This window comes from Triticum aestivum, chromosome 3A (assembly GCF_018294505.1).
Source record: "Triticum aestivum cultivar Chinese Spring chromosome 3A, IWGSC CS RefSeq v2.1, whole genome shotgun sequence".
Taxonomy (NCBI): domain Eukaryota; kingdom Viridiplantae; phylum Streptophyta; class Magnoliopsida; order Poales; family Poaceae; genus Triticum; species Triticum aestivum.
The window spans coordinates 2,845,602-2,851,450 of record NC_057800.1 but is presented as its reverse complement, the minus strand read 5'-3'; the positions used below and the strand labels follow the sequence as shown (position 1 = coordinate 2,851,450).

Sequence of the window (5,849 nt, the reverse complement as noted above, 5' to 3'; positions counted from 1 at the left end):
CTCCCTCCCCCGACTCTTCTCCAATCCCGCCGCTGGCGGACTACCACCCCCACCGGCGACCTCCCTCCCTCCCTTCCTCCTGAGATCTACGGATGTGGCAACAGCGGCCGAAACCCACCCATCGCCCATGGATGGATGGGGACGGGGCACCGACGGCGGATCTGCACCCACCTTCTCTCGAGGGATCCTGCCGCGATGGCCCTGGTGATTTGCTACTGCATCGTCTACTGCTTCAACCACGACGCCGTCATCTACTGCTTGAACCACGATGTCGGTTCTTCGTCGGCCTCCACCACGCGCGCTGGCATCCGTCCATCTCCGGCCATGGTGACCGCGGATCTCCGACCATGATGGGTACGTCTGTCTCCCCCCTCTCTCACCCTTCCTGCCTGCCTCGACGCCTTAATGTTTCGGTGTCATCTCTGCTCGTCACAGCTCCTTCATGCGGTGCGCGCATCGGTCGATCTGGCACGCGCGAGGCAGTGGATCTAGGTTGCGAGATTAGGGGTAACAGCGGGTGTTGCGTAGTTGCAAGCTGGATTTGTTTATTTGGCGCATTTTCCCTCTCTGTTAATTGACGACTGGTGGAGCAATTAAGAGATTTTTCTGTTCCAGACCGCACTGATATATTGGGACCTTGTTTAGTATTCATTGATGATCATAGTCTCAACTTTAAGCCAAGCAGATGATTTCCTCACGTAGCATCAATGAATACATGAGGAATTGCTGTGTCTCCTGGCAAGTTGTGTTAATTTCGTAGGGTTGTATACTAACCTTGTTTTGATCTTGCTGATGCAGGGTAAGGAGTTGAAAGGCGCAGGTGGTCAGGCCTGCAATGAGTGCGCCCTCCTGGTCTGCCGCCCTTGCTATGAGTATGAACATGAGGATGGCGTACAACAAGGAGTTGACGGCCTACTCAAGCGCCAAGGGAAGGCGGCAGGCTGGCAGCGCCACCAAGAGCCCAACACGAACCTCCAATATTGAGTCCTACCTGTAATTCACGGATAAGGGTATTGATTAAGCTACTCCTGCCCTTCTAATTGATTAAAACGGCTGTTGATGCTTGTGCTAGCTTGCTAGGCCCTTCTGATTAAGTTACTCCTTAATCTTAGTGCTTCAACCTCCAAGATCTACTAGTTTTCTTGCTGAAATGAATGCAGGCATTTCAATTCCTTATGTTTCTACTCCGGGTTTTAGTCATAGAGCAAGGAATTCAGTATAAATTTAGGTGTACTTCAAGGGGTTGTCGTATGTCCAACACCAATTTCTGAAATGAATGTGGGTATTCCCTATCATAGTACTCCGGGTTTTAGTCAATTGCCTGTTTACAGTGTTGTTTTCTTTTGAGATATTACCCCGCTGCAGAAAATTCAGAGAAAGAAAGTCAAAATTCAGAGTAGAACTTCATGAATGTACTGCTCTCATAAATTCACTTTAATATTGGTGTTCTAGGCCAAGTTATTTAGCCAATTTGATGTTGTTCAGAATTTCTGAATGTACTCCGAGCATGCAAGCTAATTTACCTCGAGCATATTGTTTTCATCAGACTAGTGTACCTTGAGCATGCAAAGTAAACACATGCTACTCCACTTGTCTATTTGTACAGAAACTTTTGTTTAAATAAACCGAGCAAATAATCCAAATGGTGCGAACACATTCTGTTATGAAATTTGTCTACTCCACTTGTTTGACTGTATTGAAACCGTTGTTTGCATGTTTCTAAAATACAGAGAAGAACACCCTGTGTTCTGGTAAAATATTTGTTGGCTATGATATGAAATTCCATGATGTGTGTGTTGTTTCAGTTTCTGTAGCTACAACAAAGTCCCAGTTTACTCTGTACTTGCTGCTGATGATTGCTGGCTAAATTTACAGTTGAAATAGCAGTAGCCAAGGAGTAGATACAAGACGTATTTACCGTATTTTGCATCGAATGTTCAAAATCAGTTTTGTTCTTGTTCTGCGAGTCAAATTGCATAAGATGGGAGTATCACAACATGCATATACTGAAGATGGGAGTATCACAACCTGAATGTGCAGCTTATGTAGTTTCTGCATTTTTTAACTCCACTTGTCTATTTGTACAGAAACTTCTGTTTAAATAAACCAAGCACATAAACCAAACGGTGCGAACACATTCTGTTCTGAAATTTGTCTACTCCACTTGTTTGTTTGTACTGAAACCTTTGTTTGCATGTTTCTAAAATACGGAGAAGAACACCCTGTGTTCCGGTAAAATATTTGTTGGCTATGATATGAAATTCCATGATGTGTGTGTTGTTTCAGTTTCTGTAGCTACAACAAAGTCCCAGTTTACTCTGTACTTGCTGCTGATGATTGCTAGCAAAATTTACAGTGGCGGTGTCGAGGAGGAGAGCAGCGGGCTGGAGCAGCCGCCGCTGGTTTTCTTACTGTTTTTTTAAATGTCACAACTTACTATGCCGCAACCTAGTAAAAACCAACTTTGTTAGTACCCAGTAAAAACGAACCTGCTTTGCCACTAGCAAATAATGCACCATCTTGAATTGCAATTGATCCAATTCCCCTAGTTGCCAGAAATCAAAGCTTATGGCGGTGACCTACTGTTTGAGAGCAGCAGGGGCTTTGTCCTGGTTTACTGGCCTAAATTTTGTTAACACATTGGTACTACTACTAGTGGTATTGTTGGCATGATAAATGTCCCAAATCTTGTTGTTTATGATTGGGAGCACAGTCGTACTGTTACAACATGTTGTTGATTTTTTATATAGAGTCAGATGCTGTTGATTTTAGTACTAGCCAGACCTAAAATATTATTACCGTTTAAAGTGACCGTTTCTCCTTTTGTATGTTAGTTGGTTGTGCCCCTCTGCTGGAGGATCTCAGTCCAACTACTCTGGATGCATCTATGACATGGTGGACAAGGCAGTAGAAGCATGTGACATGGCAGCCAAGGGAGTTGTTTTGTGGGATGAAGTGTTCGTAAAGACAACAAGCCCCAAGGATCTGCATATGCGTTGCAAGTAAGTCTGCCGCAACCGCGACCGGCTGTGCTTCTTCCTTGGCTACAAACCACCTAGGTGAGCTCTATCCCTCTCTGTGGTGCTTCTGGTGGCCTTGTACTGGTGATTGTGGTGTTGTGCTCTGACCAGTGGCATGATTTACGCACTATGGCAATTTTAGGTTTAGGGAAAATATGCACTGTTGCTCCTGATCAAACCAATTGGCCAATATCCAGTTATCCTGCTATGTGTATGGATTTGTTTATGTGGATTTGGTCTAATCTATGTCCTCCTGTTGATCTACTGGTCTGTGTGCGTGTATGTGTGTGTGTGTGTGGAGTAAAGTTGTGGTTTGTGCTTCTCCTTTGTAACATGATGAAACAAGCACCTGTAGCGTCTGAGTTAGTGGGTGTTTGTCTACATGGTAAAGCTTCTTTGCCATGTATTTCATAAGGATGTGAACAATCTACTACATGCTCACAAAGGTATTGACTTAAATTTTTTGTTTCTTTGCTGTCAATGTTCGCCAAGCTATTTAAACGACGATGACAAAAGGAAATCATGAATACTCATATAGAAACTATATGGTAATAACTATACACGTTATCATTGAGTTTGCTGTGTGTTTATAGAATGACATGGTTAGCCAATTAAGCCCTGTCCGTGTATCTTTTAGAATTTGCTTCATTGGTAGCACATTCAGATATATTAATTAATTTTGTGCATGTTGGAGAATTTAGACGATGATAACAAACCGTAATCACGAATACTTGTATAGAAACTTGCACGACCATCTTGTTTAATTTTGTGATATTCCTCCATACTAGGAGTTAATCAGCTGAACTGTTATTCAGCTTTCATTGGCAGTTTTAATTTCACTGAAATCATCTTTTCTTTTCTATGCTCATGTTCAAGCCTGGTAGTATATTTTTTTCCAAATGGTCTGTTTACTTGATTTATCTGTTGTTTGATTTTGCTCCATCAGCTTTCCTGATGTCCCCGTACATATATATGTTGGTTGTAATCTTCTTGAAGAATGCAAGTACTTGATATTCCATTCTGTTCTTGTAGGTGAATGGAACTCCGTTGAGGACTTCTACCCATGTTGAAGAGCAGCTAGCTTTTGTACTGGTAGAGTGGTCTATTTGTAGATCCCATTATTTATGATTGTGTGGATCTGGGTGAAGTTTGAAGTTCCTGAGTATGCAAGATTCGATGGTTAAACTGGTTGATGTGATGTGAATGATTGTATGAAAACTGGTTGTTGTGATGTGAATGAGTGTATGTAGTTTCACGTGTTCTGTTCTGTATAGCATATTATAATAAACTTATTTTAGCTATTATTTGAAGATTTTCATATGCTTTCTCTCTTCTGTCTGTTTGATATATACATATATATTGCTTATTAATAAGTCATGAAAAACCTGACATTTGGGACCCATCTGTAAACCGGAGCTGGGAACAAAAGTTGGAAATAAAAAATAAATTGATTGCAAAATGTTGTGTGCTAGAAAATAAAAAGGCCAAATTGTAGGCCAGGCCCATGTAGCTTACTGAAATTAACATAAAATACATATATTAAAAGGGCTTGCCTAAAAAATAATACATGGGTTGAATTACTAGGTCAGACCCATGTAGCTAATAAAAACACAGGAAAAAAACACATTAAAAAAGCCGAATTGTTGGGCTAGGCTCATGTAGAAAACTGAATTGGACCGGGCTGAATCTTATGCCACATCAGATTGCCACGTCGGATGCCTACGTGGCTTGGGGAGGCTGCTAGTGACAAAACAAAACAATAGGCATATTTTGGTCGTAAATGTCCACGACCTTCTCATAGAGAAGGTCGTTAATTTCAGTTTATGACCGCCAGCTTTTGACCTTTTGTTTTTGGTTAAAAAAGGTCGGAAATGAAAAACAATGACCTTTCATTGACCAATAGTCAAGGTCACAAGTTGACATATTTCTTGTAGTGGTAGTATATCTGCATTGGTAATGAGGCGCTTCAAGAACTCTAGCATGTTATTCTCTATTTCTTGTTTATAATGTTCATATGACCATGTCTCTTCATTAATGGTATTTGGGTCAATGAACCCAATGCCATAGCGTCCAGCTTTTCTCATTTCGGACATCTTCATCCTGCATAATTCCACAGAAAAGAATATATAGTAAGGATAATTACATGTAATGATCAACGAGAGCACTACAGCTAGCTTGAGACTTAAATTACAGAAATAAATGACTTACAGACAATAGCAACTGACGATAGATTTGTCGAGTGTGTCATAATTGAATAACTGAAACAGTTCTATATACTCAATAGACAGAGCTAGCATATGGAATTATCCTCTTCCTTGACTTTCACCATGAGGAACTATAGATTGTGGGTCTTGCAAATTTTCATGTACCATTGATGCAATTCATACATTCTCATAGGGAGGTTCTTGACCTCCTCGGGCTTGATCAAAGGTTCACCACGGACATATTTTCGTTTTATTTCCTCCTCTCTAAGTGGAGACATGTGCTCGATCTCAAGGAGTTGTCCAACAGTCATACCGATCATTTCAGCCTGCATTATATGCTCCTCGGTTATTACCAGATTGCCCAGCTGGGGAACGTTAATGGTTTGCCCACATATATATAGGGCGCCGATACTCTTATGTGTTGTTGGCATAACAAGCGGGGGTATCGATTGTGTCGCCTGTTCTCCCAGCTGGGGAACGGTTTTCTGCATTTTTTGCCAGCTGCTTGGCTCGAGCTTGAGCTCGACTCCTTCTGTACTCGTGCTCAATGTGCCTTCTTGATTTGGCGCTCATAGTCTGAGTCAACAGGCTTGGGAGCTGGTGGTCTAGCCATACGAATAAAGTG

The 5,849-nt window shown here is 41.7% G+C and overlaps 1 long non-coding RNA gene across 1 annotated transcript; it reads left to right on the top strand.

Moving 5' to 3' along the window:
• Positions 1–199: 199 nt before the first annotated feature.
• On the top strand, positions 200–2,979 carry LOC123057432 (uncharacterized). The gene is made up of 3 exons (XR_006426841.1): positions 200–354; positions 799–1,010; positions 2,835–2,979. It is a non-coding gene; the product is annotated as an uncharacterized lncRNA (long non-coding RNA).
• The last annotated feature ends 2,870 nt before the right edge of the window (positions 2,980–5,849 follow it).